General features: G+C 43.5%; 1 protein-coding gene across 4 annotated transcripts in view; it reads right to left on the bottom strand.

Moving 5' to 3' along the window:
* The window catches only part of ZDBF2 (zinc finger DBF-type containing 2), a 62,963-nt gene that overhangs the window by 35,748 nt on the left and 14,167 nt on the right, over nt 1–13,048 (bottom strand). For 2 of the 4 annotated variants that reach the window (XM_056533377.1, XM_056533380.1), the window contains exon 2: nt 2,858–2,944. The gene's annotated coding sequence lies outside the window, so the exon portion shown is untranslated. Of the gene's footprint in view, nt 1–2,857; nt 2,945–11,058; nt 11,112–12,606; nt 12,683–13,048 lie in introns of those variants that run through there. The other 2 variants (XM_056533378.1, XM_056533379.1) reach the window with 2 other exon arrangements.

Below are 13,048 nucleotides of genomic sequence, written 5' to 3'. Positions count from 1 at the left end.
ATAACACTAAAGAGATAACACTCAGCTACAAAGTAAAGTAGTGAGGGCACAGCCTGTATAAAAGTGTTTAATGTTATGTCCCCTCAAGATGACTCAACACACGGATATTAATTGTCTAATGAGTACGCCCCTAAGTGCCAGACCCCTCCACACCTTGAGGATGCCCTACAGATGATCAATAGGGTTGAGGTCTGGAGACATTCTTGGCCAGTCCACTACCTTTACCCTCAGCTTCTTTAGCAAGGCAGTGGTCGTCTTGAAGTTGTTTGGGGTCATTATCATGATGGAATACTTCCCTGCAGAACAGTCTCTGAAGGGAGGGGATCATGCTCAGTATGTCACAGTAAATGTTCGCATTCATGGTTCCTTCAATGAACTGTAGATTTCCAGTGCCAGAAGACAATGACACACCCATCACTATGCTTGACTGTAGGTAAGACACACTTGTACTCCTCACCTGGTTGCCGCTCCACACTCTTGACACTATCTGAACCAAATAAGTTCATCTTGGTCTCATCAGAACAAAGGACATGTTTCCAGTAATCGATGTCCTTAGGCTCCTTTCACACTACCACTACTGTCCGTCAGTAGCTGCTCCATTGGAAGATAGCAGGAGAAAAATTAGTGCTTGCAACGTCTTTTTCTCCTGCTATATTCCGGCGGAATAACGGCTGCAATAACAGACTTCAAAGAATCCCATTCAAGTGAATAGGATTCTCTATGCCTGTTATGCCTCCAATTGGGGGCTCCTTCACACTAACGGCCATTAAAGGCAAAACTGTTTGCTTGTGCTTCATCTTTAGAAGAGGCTTTCTTCTGAGACTATGGGCATGCAATTTGATGCAATGGTGTATGGTTGTAGTGCGCGCACACACACACACACATTATATATATATATATATATATATATTAGCTGAATACCCGGCATTGCCCGGTTTTTCCTTCCTAATCCTTGTTGGGGAGGAAAATAAACAAAGGAGGAATCTTTTGACTTCATATCCTGTCCTCATATATTTTTGTCATATCCCAACCCCATATCCCGTCCTCCTATCCAGTCATCATCTCTCGACCTCATATCCCATCCTCACATCCCGTCCTCATATCCCGATCTCTTATCCCATCCTCCTATCTCGACCTCCTATCCCGACCTCCTATCCTGACCTCTTATCCCGTCCTCCTATTTCGACCTCCTATTCCGCTGTCCTCCTATCCCGACCTCCTATCCCAACCTCCTAGGAGGACAGGATCATTATCTTGTTGGAAGAGAAATCTCCGTCCCAGTCTCAGGTCTTTTGCAGACTCCATCAGGTTTTCTTTCAGAATGGTCCTGTATTTGGCTCCATCCATCTTCCCATCAATTTTAACCATCTTCCCTGTCCCTGCTGAAGAAAAGCAGGCCCAAACCATGATGCTGCCACCACCATGTTTGACAGTGGGGATGGTGTGTTCAGGGTGATGAGCTGTGTTCCTTTTACGCCAAACATAACGTTTTGCATTGTTGTCAAAAAGTTCGATTTTGGTTTCATCTGACCAGAGCACCTACTTCCACATGTTTGGTGTGTCTCCTAGGTGGCTTGTGGCAAACTTTAAACAACACTTTTTATGGATATCTTTAAGAAATGGCTTTCTTCTTGCCACTCTTCCATAAAGGCCAGATTTGTGCAGTATACGACAGATTGTTGTCCTATGGACAGAGTCTTCCACCTCAGCTGTAGATCTCTGCAGTTCATCCAGAGTGATCATGGGCCTCTTGGCTGCATCTCTGATCAGTCTTCTCCTTGTATGAGCTGAAAGTTTAGAGGGACGGCAAGGTCTTAGATTTGCAGTGGTCTGATACTCCTTCCATTTCAATATTATCGCTTGCACAGTGCTCTTTGAGATGTTTAAAGCTTTGGAAATCTTTTTGTATCCAAATCCGGCTTTAAACTTCTCCACAACAATATCTCGGACCTGCCTGGTGTGTTCCTTGTTCTTCATGATGCTCTCTGCACTTTAAACGGACCTCTGAGACTATCACAGTGCAGGTGCATTTATACGGAGACTTGATTACACACAAGTGGATTCTATTTATCATCATTATTCATTTAGGTCAACATTGGATCATTCAGAGATCCTCACTGAACTTCTGGAGAGAGTTTGCTGCACTGAAAGTAAAGGGGCTGAATAATTTTGTAAGCCTAATTTTTCAGTTTTTTATTTGTTAACAAAGTTTGAAATATCCAATAAATTTCGTTCCACTTCATGATTGTGTCCAACTTGTTGTTGAGTCTTCACCAAAAATTACAGTTTTATATCTTTATGTTTGAAGCCTGAAATGTGGCAAAAGTTCGAAAAGTTCAAGGGGGCCGAATACTTTCACTATGCACTGTATATATTAACATAGATAAAGGTACACAGGAAATTTCTCTCAGTATTTCTGGTGTCTGGCCAGAAATACAGTTTTCCCAGGATATTAGGAAAAATAACTGACAAGAAATATATGTTCCCATTTACTTACTGATAACTAAATTTGGGAAAGATTTGGTGAAATTCTGTGGTAAAAATCCACAGAATTAGCTGCTGCTTCCAGGACCTCACTGTAAGCAGTAATTGCATACATATTAATGCATTCTATTACTTTTCAGACAACATTTCGAGGCTGGTTGCCTACACCTATTAGCTGTTGCAAGGTGGCTGTCTGCTGAAGAGAAAACGTGATATGCCATTGTTTTGTGCGAAATCAATAACCCTTTCACACTGTATAAGGGAAAAAAAAGGACTTGCGGCTAGTGTTACTCTTTAAATTTATACTTAAAAAACATGTTGTGTTCACATATTCAGTAAAAAATAAAGCACATCTTTCACACTGGGCACATACCTTTTAATGGTCTTTTTTTTAAATCCCTTGCGGAAATGAATGACGGGCACATCAAACACATCAGCTACTCTCATCTCTGAAGGACATCTGTGACACAGAAAGAAGAGGTAATGAACTAAAGAGGATTGAACTTGGATGTGACCAACACAATGGTTATCTTGCACACTACAGTATAATCCAAATCAGAATTTAGATTTTACTAATAAGGTTCCATACAGGATATCTCGTCAACTGTACTAATCAATGTTAATGTGAACATGTGAACACAGCCCAGATTATCTTTTTTCTTAATAACATTGGAGATAAGAACCCAGAGAAAGAAGCAGGATATGGCTACACAGCCATAATGTGATTGTGAGACTACACTTTCCAAATTGAAAAGGTAACAGTCATTCAACAGCAAGTTGCAGACAAATCACACAACTATTTTGGTCACGTGACTAAGATAAGATCTGTTGTTGTATGACCAACATTGCTGTGAAGCCCTATCCATATAATCCAACCCACCAGCATTCCAATACTCAGATGTCAGGATCAAGGTTATGGGGCCATATAATCACTTTCAAGTCTTCTAGTTCTTCTAGTCTTAATGACATTGGCTATATGTGTGGCATTCTATATGTTTGGCATTGTTGTCCTATTGCAGAATACATTTGCAGCCATTCAGACGCCTATTTTCCTTTATTTCTCAACATTAAAGAGACACTCTTGCCTAGAGACACTCTCTACCCCTCAGCGAACAGCAAAATATTTAAAATTGTGGTTCATCAATCCAGAGCACCAGCTGCCAATTTTCTGAACCCCAGTTGCTATGTTTTCATGCATAACTTGAGTCTTGGCTTGGCTTTCTTTCCCTGCTAAAGGTATGTCTTTATGGCCCCTTCTGGACAGACTTTTCAGCAGTAGAAGGTTGTACCTGGGTCCCAATAGTTTTAGCCAGTTCTAAGTTAATAGCACTGCTGGACATCTTCCAATTTTGAAGACAAGTATGATTGTGTCCTCTTTCATAAGATGTCCCAAGTTTCCTTGGCTGACCACTGCACCTACAGTCCTCACCTTTGCCAGTTTCTTTGTGCTTCTCAAAAAGAGCTTGAACAACACATCTTGAAACCCCAGTCTGCCTTGAAATCTTTGCCTGGGAGAGACCTTACTAGAGACCTAACTATTTTTATGTGCATGTACTGTTGCTGTGCTAAGTCTTGCCATGGTATATGACCTGTGACATGACACCAACTTCCACAACCTCACCTTTGTAGCAGAGTTTGGCTGTTCCTCACCCATTTTTTTTCCCAGGCTTCCTGCACAGTCATTTCAGGTAATGACTGTGTCTTACCCTACATATGAAAATGATGATCATCACGATCGGTTTGGTAAAATTGTTAAATAATACACCTGATACTACAAAATCCCTGACTTCGTGCAAATGTACCTAGAAAGATTGATACAGTTTAAAAGGAAAAGGAGATTAACACAAAATAATGATTTGATCGTAGTGTGATCTTGGCCTAAAACTTTATGAAGTTTAATAAACAATAACTTCCTGGCCCCTCTGGTCCCATTTCAGCAACCGTAGATGGCCGGGAAGCCGTGAAGAGCCAAGACGGCTGATTTCTGTCATTTGCATTCCCACTGACATTAATGGAAGTTGCATAAATGGCATAGCCTCGAGTAATTTAAACAGTAACGGTCCTGGTGCAACACCATGTAACTCCCATTAATGTCAAGGGGAGTTATGCAAATTATGTAAGTTAGCTGTCTTAATTTGGTCTTTCTTTTGCTTCTCCACCATCTATAGATGCAGCAAACAGACCAGAGATGACTGAATTGCTATCTTTTAGGTTCATGGGCAGCCCCTTTAAATGGGCACTCATTAAAAAAAATTTTGCTATTGCACTTTTTATGGTTAATAAAAAATCTTTATAATATACTTTGTTTAAAAAAAATTAATTTTTCTATGTTTTATTTGTGTTTAAAAAAACTGCCACTAGGTGTCTCCCTACTTGTCCAAAGCACATTTCCCCCATTTTTTGCACAGACTTTGGACTCCTGCTGGCCTGGCAGAAGTCCAAACACAGGAAATGCAGTCTGGAGTGCTGAGGGGGGTGTGCGCAGCCTTATCCAATCCTAGCTCCTCTCACACTTAACTGCCGTTTGCTGTTGGTTGCAGAGAAAGGGAAGAAGTTCTACCCTGTATACCTTCAGATTAGAGCTGCTCGATATGGGGAAAATGTGCGATTGCGATTTTGGGCCTAAAAATTGCAATTTCGTTAAGCGATGCAATATAATAAAAAAAAAATTGTGAAATCCCTCCATTTCATGTCCTATCGCCCCCATTTCAAACCTACCTACTCATTTTATGCCCACCGCCTATTTCACATCTCCCCCTTGTCACATCCCCCCCCCCATGTCACATTCTTCCCCCGTCACATTCTCCTCCCCCTTGTCACATTCTTGTACTGCAGCAATACACTAGGTTTCCCGGGCGGTTTTCAAATCTTCTGCGGGAAACCTAGTGTGTTTGCTGACGAAAAAGACCTTTCCCCATCAGCCAATCACTGGCTTGACACGTGACACCACTGCGGCCAGTGAATGGCTGAAAAGGGAAAGGTCCTACTAGTTGAATGGTAAAGAGAGGACACCCCGGACCGCACGGAGGGGAACGGCATCTGCAGGGACCCGTAGTAGGTGAGCAGAAGTTTTTTTTTTTTCTCCCTGCGCCGTTTTACTTAGCTCAGTGTTTTTCTATCAGGGTGCCTCGTTGTGAAACTACTACTCCCAGCATGCCCGGACAGCCTTTACCGGTCCGGGCATGCTGAGAATTGCAGTTTTGCAACAACTGGAGGCTCCCAGGTTGGGAAACACTGACTTTTAGTACTGTATTTATCGGTGTATAACACACACTGGCGTATAACACACACATTTTAACAGGGAAATTTAAGTTAAAAAAAATAAATGTAATATAAATTACTTGGACTAAATGCCACATCATCCCCCCAACTTTGACTTCTTCTGCACGTCAGTTTGGTCCCGTCCCCTCCAGTGTCACATCACTGCTCCCCTTTTATCAGTCCCAGTGCCACATTTACCCCTCTCATCGCCTCCCCCCATGTCTTATAATCCCCCCTCATCATTTCCCCGTGTCATCATCCCCCCCATCATGTTCCTCCTATGCCATTCTTCCCATGCCTCATCATTCCCCTTTTCCCCTGCTTTTTATATATTTTTATTTTATTTTCCCTGCCTCCCCCCTCCCTCATCACTCCTCCCCCCTGCTTTATATATATATATATATATATATATATATATATATATTATTTTTTTCCTACCTCCCGCCTCCTTCATCACTCACCCCCCCCTCTGCTTTTTATTTTTTTTATATATATTTTTTTAATTTTCCCTACCTCATCACTTCCCCCCCCCCTGCTTTTTATATATTTTTTTTTATTTTCCCTACCTCCCCCCTCCCTCATCATTCCCCCTTTTCCCCTGCTTTTTATATTCATTGTTTTTATTTTCCCTACCTCCCTCATCATTCCCCCTTTTCCCCTGCATTTTATATATATTTTTTCCCTACCTCCTCCCTCCCTGATCACTTCCTCCTTTTCCCCTGCTTCTTATTTATTTTTTTACTTTCCTTACTTAGCTGCGTTTCGGCAGGCCAGGTCAGGCGGCGGGTCTTGTGGGCTGTGTGGTCAGTGAAACAGATGAGTGACGTCCTCTGCCGGCTTCTCTGCGCGGTATCAGTGATGTCACTTTTCATTTCCTGCAGTCGCCGCACTCCGAACTCTGAGGAGCCGGGAGAGGACGTAATTCATCTGCTTCATGACCACACAGCCCGCAAGACCCGCCGTCTGACCTGGTCTGCCGAAGCGCAGCCAGGTAAGGAAAATAAAAAAAAAACTATAAAAAGCAGGGGAAAAAGGGGAATGATGAGGGAGGGGGGAGGTAAGGAAAATTAAAAGCACAGCAGGGAGGAGCCGCCGCTGGTCTCTGATTTAAAGTGGTCGCTGACGGGCTACAAATACTTCACAAGCAGCCGCTACTCCGGCTGCTTTAAATCAGTGACCAGAAGATTAATCACCATATAACACGCAGGCAGGGGTGCGTATCATACGCCGACAAATACGGGTATTTACATGTGTTTTTACCTGCTCTGGCTGGCCCCGCCATGGGAGCTGGCCCGAGCAGATAATCGCATGTTTTCCCGGGGGGCCGTATCGCTATATCACAAAAAGCCTGATTCGATTGCTTTTGCGATATATCGTGCAGCCCTACTTCAGATGATGTCACACCTTGCTGGGTAATGCTCCTTCCCAGTCTGTGAACCTGAACCTGAGCAGAAAATACAGAGCAATATCAAGGTAGAAAAATAAAAAATAATAAAAATACAGGCAGGGGTGGTTTATCATGATGGGGGCAGTGAACTGGGAGGATTATAAAATGTATCTAGTTAATGAGAGGTACTCTTTAAAATGAGTGTTATGAATGTGTGAGCCTGTGAAGTTAGTTATTTCAAAATATTTATTTAGATTGCAAATGTGGCCTGCAGTAAACAATAAGCACAAAAAATATTGTTTGCAACTGGCAAAAAAAGGGATTGTCTTGTTTAGACAAAACCTAACCACATGTCTTTCTTGTGCACATGGGTGTAACCACCCAGGAGTTCTCCCTATACAACTGAGGCTACTTTTATACTGCCGTTATGACACTGTAGTGTGACAGCCGTCAGGGAACCCAGGGAGAATATCGGGAGAAAAAATACTGCAAGGCCGTCTTTTTCTCCCGCTACAAAACAACAGCCGCCCGACGGACCACAATGACTATAATGGGATCCATCGGGACCCTTTGTTGCCCATTGTGCCCTGGCCAAATATGGACCGTTAAAGGCAAAAAAAAAAGAAAAAAAAAAGAAAGAGAGCTTAACCCCTTAAGGACTCAGCCCATTTTGGCCTTAAAGGAGAACTCCAGAATATAAAAATTGTCCCCCATACTGCCGGCAGTAAAAAAATACAGATGTACATACCTGCCTCCACTGCGGTCTCCGCCGCGATTCTCTTCATGGTTGCCGGTGGTCGGCGAGTCATACTGCTGAGCAGCAGTGTGAGAACGCTTCAGGACACAAAATTCTTCACTACACCGGCACCTGTTGCCGGGGCCGAAAACGTCACACTGCCGCTCAGCCTATCGCCGGCCGAGTCGGGACTTCGCTGCGGCCGGTGATTGGCTGAGTGCAGTATGACTTGCCGACCACCAGCAACCAGGAAGAGGATTGCGGCGGAGACCAGAGCCGATTACCGGAGGCCCCGAGGGAGCAGAGGTATGTACCTGTTTATTTTTTTTTACTGCCGGCAGTATGGGGGACAATTTTTATATTCTGGAGTTTTCCTTTAAGGACAATTTTATTTTGACGTTTTTGTTTTTTCTTCCTCACCTTCAAAAAATCATAACTCTTTTATATTTTCATCCACAGACTAGTATGAGGGCTTGTTTTTTGCGGGACCAGTTGTCCGTTTTAATGCCCTCACTCACTTTACCATAAAATGTATTGCGCAATCAAAAAAATACTATTTGTGTGGGGAAATTAAAAAGAAAACCACAATTTTTGGAAGTTTTCACGCTGTACGCAGATGTCGGCCCTTACCGGCGGGTCCCTGGCTGCTATCAACAGCCGGGACCTGCTGCGCATGACCCCAGCATCGCTCTGATGCTCGTGGTCATGTATAGGACGTAAATGTACGTCCTGCATTCGTTAAGGGGTTAAAGGCCGTTCTGGAAAGGGCATAACGGCAGTGTAAAAATGTATGGAACAAAAATGTGACCTAGATCTGACCAAAATCAAGAAAGCTAAAGACTGCTAGGGACTGGGAGAAATAAGAGTATTTAACATTCTGCTGAATGTAAATCCGCATGTTAACTTATGGCAACAATAGGAAATCTGCAATGATGGATTGCCACCAGCATACTATTACATTGACCTACTGCTACCTGCTTGAGTTTTACAACAAATTTGAATACATCTATTATCATGAGCCCAGGAGTTTAACTGCCTGCCACAGCACATTTACATGTTCGAACCCAGTTTAGGTGAGTGTTATTCTGTTCTAGTATACTCATATTTACAAAGTGTATAAATTACCGGACATTATCGGTATCGGCAATTACCTTGCCAATATGCCCCGCTCCCAGCCAGAGACGACCGCCGCCACTGCCCCATTGCCTCCCCATCCCCTGGCCACATACCGCCGCCCCATTGCCTCCCCCCATCCTCTGCCCACATACCGCTGCCGCTGCCCCATTGCCTCCCCCATCCTCTGCCCACATACCACCACCACTGCCCCATTGCCTCCCCCCATCCTGTGGCCACATACTGCCGCCGCTGCCCCATCGCCTCCCCCCCATCCTTTGCCCACATACCACCGCCGCCTCATCGCCTCCCCCCCCATTCTCTGCCCACATACCGCTGCCGCCCCATCGCCTCCCCCCATCCCCGGTGTTATAATTACCTGTTCCCGGGGTCCTCAATACTTGTGGCTCCTACGCTGTTGCTGTGCACTGCACAATGACAAGTGATGTCCCCAACATGACATCACGGTCAGTGCGCACAGTGACCGCGCAGGACGCCGGAGCCAGAAGTAGCGAGGACCCCGGGAACAGGTAATTATAACACCGGGGATGGGTGGCGAGGCGATGGGGGGGCGGCGGCGGTTTGTGGGCAGAGGATGGGGGGAGGCGATGGGGCAGCTGTGGTGGTTAGACTCAGGACCCCAGGACAGGCAGGGGGGGGGGGGGGGGGGAGAAGCGGGCGGCGGTCTCTGGCCCGGCAAAAGCCACTGCAGTTCATTGATTTAAAGCGCCCGCTTTAAATCATTGATCTGCAACGGCTTATGTCCCGCCAGGGGGGGGGGGGGCGGTTTAGGGGATTGAAATAGCCGATAACTTATACCGGAATATCAGTATAAGTTATCAGCTATCGGCCTGAAAGGTGACAGATTATCGGTATCGCCCCCCAAAAAATCGATATCGGTCGATCCCTACCTGTTGTGAACAAAAATTTTATATAATGTAGATTATACCATTATATGTATATTTGTAATATACACTGGTTAAAAATTGTGTATATTTTTGGGTGAAAAAATGCTGTCCCTGCAGCTATTACCTGTGTGTCTCTATGACAAGTCCAAAAACAGGAAGTAAGGGCAGGACAAGCAGGGCTCTGTGCAGGCTCCTGGCTTGTCAATCATCCTGATGTATGAGCCCGGAGCATGTTATAGAGCCTCAGTGCACATGGCCCTGCTTTTTCTTAGTGCACAGAGCCCTGCTTTTAATACAAAGAGAGGGGAGCTCAACCTATATGTATACATACAAGGATGCTACTCTCAGCAAATAAAAACAATGAACTACACCAAGAAAAGTTATCACTGTATAAAGCGCACACCTATAGATCCAAAAGTCATATGTAATTCCTTTATTAATAACACTCACAAATACATAAGCAAAAGGGCATTAAAAACAACATGGGAGAGGGGACATGAACCCCCTGTCTCCACAGACCCTGTCCTCTGGTAGATAATATCTTGTTGCTGTTAATCCCAATTATTCACACCAATATTAAACAAATAAATGCACTATGGTATACCAATAAAGGGGGAGATTTATCAAAACCTCTGCAAAGGAAAAGTTGCCCAGTTGCCCATAGCAACCAATGAGATTGCTTCTTTCATTTTACTGAGGCCTTGTTAAAAATGAAAGAAGTGATCTGATTGGTTGCTATGGGCAACTGGGCCACTTTTCCTCTGGACAAGTTTTGATAAATCTCCCCCAAAGTGTCTAAATTGCCTTATATATACTGATCAATAAGTGACAATGATATAATAGCTAACAAAGCATTTAATACATCAAACAAGAAGGATCGAGAGGTATAGCAAACCACAAACAGAGGAACAGCAAGATGTTATGATGCATGAGGCAGGATCACAAAGAGAACCCCATGCGTTCCGTCACTGATGGTGACTTCATCAGGGGTGTTGACCATGTTGTGATTTGCTCTTTATGAGCATTTTTTATTGATTTTAATGCCCTTTTGCTTATGTACAGTGGTCCCTCAACATACGATGATAATTCGTTCCAAACGACCCATCGTTTGTCGAATCCATCGTATGTTGAGGGATTCGTGCAATGTAAAAAGTGCATTTAATACTCACCCTTCCCCGCCGCTCCGGACCGCGTCTTCACCACTCCCGATGCTGTCCCAGGGGCTCCCGATGCTGTCCCGCTGCTCCGACGTCTTCTTCGGGATCCTCTGTCTTCTTCTGCATCTTCTCCGGTGTCTGGGCCTCGCTTTCTGGTGACGTTATTACGTTGTGCGCCGGGACGGTGTGCGCAGCCACGTAATAACGACGCCGGAAAGCGAGGCCCAAACCCCGGAGAAGATGCAGAAGACACTGGAGGATCGCGAAGTCGACCCGGAGCAGCGGGGATAGGTAAGTGAACCTGTTCGGGATGCTTAAACTAATATCCGACAACAGCTTAAGCATTTTGCGCTGTCGGATGGCAGCTAATGTGATGGCCCCAACATATAAAAGCAACGTATGTCGATGCTGACATCGACATGCGATGGCCTCTGAGAGGCCATCGTATGTCGATTTGATCATATGTCGGGGGGTTACTGTATTTGTATTTATGTGAGTGTTATTAATAAAGGAATTACACATGACTTTTGGACTTATAGGTGTGCGCTTTATACAGTCAGATCCCTGCTTGTCCTGCCCTCACTTGCTGTATTTGGACTCCTCATAGAGACACACATGCTATAGCTGCAGGGACAAAAAGATACACATTTTTTAACCAATGTATATTACAAATATATATATATATATAATGGTATTATCTACATTATATATAAAGTTTTTGTTAACGACAGGTACACTTTAAGCCATTACTTTTTTTTTTTATATAGATGCCACACCCCTTTTTGTCGGATGCAGGGGGAGTGCCACAATTCAGGCCAGAATTCTGACATTCTGGCACATTAACAATAGTAAATCTGCCCCAGTATGTCTCAATGGTGACATAAAATCCCTGTATAGGCTAATCATATAGTCATATTTCCTTCCATTTGTCTTGTACTCTGTGCCAATATATATTTGGTAGGTTAGCAGGAATAACTAATAGAATAATAGAAGGGGACATTACTGCAGGATTAGCCTATAGGGGGTTTGTTTGTTGTCTGTTACCATACAGATATAGGTCTGTACAGGAACTGTAGAAACAAAATGGCTTTAAATTCATCATTTTCACACACATACCTCATCTCTTATTTTAGATGTAGTGAGAATCAAAAAAAGGTAGCACGAGCACATAGCCTTACATCTTATATAAATTAAATCATAAATTTGGTAAGGCCAGACATATCTTTTTACTTATTATACTTCCATGTTGGTTGTATGTGGTATTGTGTCAAGTTGAGTTATAGCTTTCTTTTTGGGATATACATAAGTATGTAATTTATAGTAATATCTATTATAGGGAATGCAGGATAAAATTCTATTTTTTTGTACACTGTTTCCCTATTAGTACAGTCAAAACTTTCCAACAGACCACCTTTTTGAGAAGACGCCCTGTGCAGACCAGACAGGCCTTTACAAAGAGGTTTACTGTATATGTCACTTATGTTAATGGGACCCTGTCACGTCCGTTATGCTGCCATCACAGACATGTCAAAAATTATTTATAATGTTTTAAGGCTGTACCGGTCTTCAAGCTAGAATGTTTCTGTTCACTGACAAAAAACAGGCATCTTGCCAACAGTGAGAAATGAAGACAGTGGGGGAGATTTATCACAACCTGTCCAGAGGAAAAGTTGCCCATAGCAACCAATCAGATCGCTTCTTTCATTTTTAACAAGGCCTCTGAAAAATCAAAGAAGCGATGCGATTGGTTGCTATGGGCCAACTGGGCAACTTTTCCTTTGCACAGGTTTTGAAAAATCTCACCCCCTACTTTTCAGGACACCTTTATTATATACTTACTTACATATATGGCTATGTTCATATCTAAAAATGACACTATGTTAGTAGCATATGTACTCATACTGGAAGAACGGTATACCAAGGGAAAACACAATGTAATCCGTTACACCAGATACACCGTGGGAGCCCTGGGGATTTTTTTTTTTTTTTTTATATATATCCC

This window comes from Hyla sarda, chromosome 8 (genome assembly GCF_029499605.1).
Source record: "Hyla sarda isolate aHylSar1 chromosome 8, aHylSar1.hap1, whole genome shotgun sequence".
NCBI lineage: Eukaryota > Metazoa > Chordata > Amphibia > Anura > Hylidae > Hyla > Hyla sarda.
The sequence above is the reverse complement of the archived record's forward strand: the minus strand, read 5'-3'. Positions and strand labels throughout refer to the sequence as shown.